Below are 3,685 nucleotides of genomic sequence, written 5' to 3'. Positions count from 1 at the left end.
TTCTTTTGGTTTCAAAAACTGTCAAGTGGAAAAACATGTACTGTGAAGGTGAGAGGACACTAATTAAATATACATAGCTCTAGCCGGAGAAGCATGAGGCACAGCTTGCGGAATGAAAACACTGCCTGCTTGACTGAGGTCACAGCTGTTTACTGGCCTCAGTTCCTAAGCTGCAGTTTTCTCTTGGATATCATTTAACATTCCTGGATTTAGATTAGGCACAGGCCGTCTTCAAGGAATGCTTCACAGTTCCAAGTGCAAATATTCTTGTTCAATTAAACATATTTTATCCTCAGGTCACTGAACTTCTCCACCTCTTTAGATTCAAGTACTGTTTTTAAAGTATTAGAAGTTATTCTGACCTGTGCTAGACATGTAATGAGAGCAAGAAATAAACTTTGGTTGGGTAAGCCAGAAAATAAAATAAAGGGGCTGGGCGCGGTGGCTCACGCCTGTAATCCCAGCACTTTGGGAGGCCGAGGCGGGCGGATCACAAGGTCAGGAGATCGAGACCACGGTGAAACCCCGTCTCCACTAAAAATACAAAAAATTAGCCGGGCGCGGTTGTGGGCGCCTGTAGTCCCAGCTACTCGGGAGGCTGAGGCAGGAGAATGGCGTGGACCCGGGAGGCGGAGCTTGCAGTGAGCCGAGATCGCGCCACTGCACTCCAGCCTGGGCGACAGAGCGAGACTCCGTCTCAAAAAAAAAAAAAAAAAAAAAAAAAAGAAAATAAAATAAAGGTTGTTCTTTGGCGGTACTTATAGGGAGGGATAACCCTCCTTATCCATGGGTTCAGTATCTTTGTATTCAACAAACCATGGATCGAAAGTACTGTTAAAAAAAAAAAATCACAGAGTTCCAAAAAGCAAAACTTGATTTGCTACACACCAAGTACTGTGTTGAATTCATGCAAATGAAGTGACGTGTAGGAATTATACTAGGTATTATACGTAATCTAGAGATGATTTAAAGTATATGGGAGGATGCACATAGGTTATATACAAATACTCCACCATTGTATATAAGGGACTTGAGCATGTGCGGATTTTGGTAACCAAGGGGTGCCCTAGAAGTAATCCCCTACAGATACTAAGACAGGATTTTATAATGTAATGATGCTCTAGAGTCGAGCAAACTTCTTTTGAAACCCTTAATAATATTTAATCATGGGCATGTTATGCCTCAGTTTCCCCATTTTTAAACAGGCTAATGGTAATAAGTTTCCTTACCTCTCAGAGTTACTGTGAAAACTAAAAGAGAAAACACATGTAAAACTTTTAGCACAATGCCTGGCACTTAGTATGTTCTCTAAAAGCTGTAACTACTAGTATAGGTTGGAATTTAAAAACAGCACCTTGAAACAGGACATTCTAGATGGCCCTTCCTCTTTTTAAATTAAATCTACCTTTCACCTCTGCCTTAAACACTCCACCTTTGGTGTAACTGACCTAAAAACAGTTGGTTTGATCATCTTTAAGCATCACAGGCCAGTGGCTTTTTTTCAACTTAAAATAGCTCCTAAAATTTGACCATTTTAGAGGCATAGCAATCTGACTTCATAAAGTATATTACAGAAGAGTGACTTATAGGTGAAAATAAGATATGGCTATGCTAGACATTTTGATTATATTTATACTCTGATTCTCAAGGAACAAAATATCTTTAAAATAAGCTCTGTATTGAAGAAACAATACAAATTATCAAACACAAAATACATTTCTGTGCTCCGGAAGCCAAGTATAGCCAAAATACGATTGTATAGATTATGTCTGTCCATTTTCAATTCAGGGTAACCAACACCAACTATAAGCAAAATACAGCCAACACTTCCCAGTCCTCCTCCCTAAACTCCCAAATGCACACTGGATATTTTACAAACCATTTGCCTGTTATTTAATGTATCCAAATATAAACCCCTTTATCTGTTAGGTCAGCATACATTGCCATGTTATTTATAAAGTTGATCCCTGGTAAAGACATTCTGGATGAAGAAGTATATCATAAGAATGTGATGTTTTGACTAACAAAAGTGGCAGATATAATTTCTCATAAAGGATTACTGTAGTTTACTTTAGACAAGTGGTGAACATTTACTCTCTTCTCTGATTCTTGAATTAGGCTTTCTTTTTTTCCCAAAGTATCAATGGTTTTCTTATTTAAGAAGAATGCAGAGTTTTATCTGTATACTCTGAATTTTAAAATATTGCATAAATTTTAAGAAATAAGAGTAAATAACTTAGAATATGCCACTCAGAGCACTCAAAGTTAAATGCTGTTAACATCTTAGTCATTTACCTTCCATATTTTTTAAAGATACATTTACATGTAAAAATACATTTGCAGAGTTTAAACGAATGTGCTTATTCCATAAATATACATATTTTAACTTTTTTTTTCAAATTAACAATAGACTTGAGACATCTTTTCATGACTGCACTCACAAAACTACATGAGCACTTTAGCCCTTTACTTTTTTTTTTTTTTTTTTGAGATGGAGTCTCGCTCTGTTGCCCAGGCTGGAGTGCAGTGACCAGATCTCAGCTCACTGCAAGCTCCGCCTCCTGGGTTTACGCCATTCTGCCTCAGCCTCCCGAGTAGCTTGGGACTACAGCGCCCGCCACCTCGCCAAGCTAGTTTTTTTTTTTTTTTTTTTTTTTTGTATTTTTTTTAGTAGAGACGGAGTTTCACCGTATTAGCCAGGATGTTCTCGATCTCCTGACCTCTTGATCCGCCTGTCTCGGCCTCCCAAAGTGCTGGTATTTTTTTTTTTTTTTTTTTTTTTTTTTTTTTTAAGACACAGTTTCACTCTTGTTGCCCAGGCTGGAGTGCAATGGCGCGATCACGGCTCACCGCAACCTCCGCCTCCCGGGTTCAAGTGATTCTCCTGCCTCAGCCTCCCGAGTAGCTGGGATTACAGGCATAGGCCTCCACGCCCAGCTATAAGCCTTTGCTTAAAAAGATATGTGGAATACTAAAAAGCTGAACTCATACAAGTAGGGAATAGAATGTGGTTGTTACCAGAGACTGAGGGATGTAGAGGTGGTTGGGGCAAGGAAAGACACTGATCATACGGAACAAAGTTTCCATTTTAAACAAGGGGAATAAGTTCTGGCGATCTATTGCACAACATGGTGACTACAGTTAAAAATAATGTATCGGCAAGGAGCAGTGGCTTGCCCTTGTAATCCTAATACTTTGGGAGGCCAAGACGGGCGGATCACCTGAGGTCAGGAGATCGAGACAAGCCTGGCCGACATGGTGAAACCCCATCTCTACTAAAAATACAAAAATTAGCCAGGATTATGCCTGTAATCACAGGTACTCGGGAGGCTGAGGCAGGAGAATTGCTGGAATCCAGGAGGCAGAGGTTGCAGTGAACCGAGATTGTGCCACTGCACTCCATCCTGGGCAACAAATCAACACTCTGTCTCAAAACAAACAAACAAACAAAATTATGTATCCTGTATTTCAAAATTTAATGAATTTTAAATATTCTCACCACAAAGAAATAATGAGTATGTGATGTGATGAATATGTTAATTAGCCTGATTTGATCTTTCCACAATGTATTCATGTACCATAAATATATAAAAGTATTATTTGTCAATTAAAAATTAATTTTAAATAAATAAATTAGAGAACATACGGCTTCTTATTTTCAAGACTATGTTTCAAAATATTCTCC

Source organism: Macaca nemestrina, chromosome X (genome assembly GCF_043159975.1).
Source record: "Macaca nemestrina isolate mMacNem1 chromosome X, mMacNem.hap1, whole genome shotgun sequence".
NCBI classification, from domain to species: domain Eukaryota; kingdom Metazoa; phylum Chordata; class Mammalia; order Primates; family Cercopithecidae; genus Macaca; species Macaca nemestrina.
Note: the sequence above shows the minus strand (reverse complement) of the source record.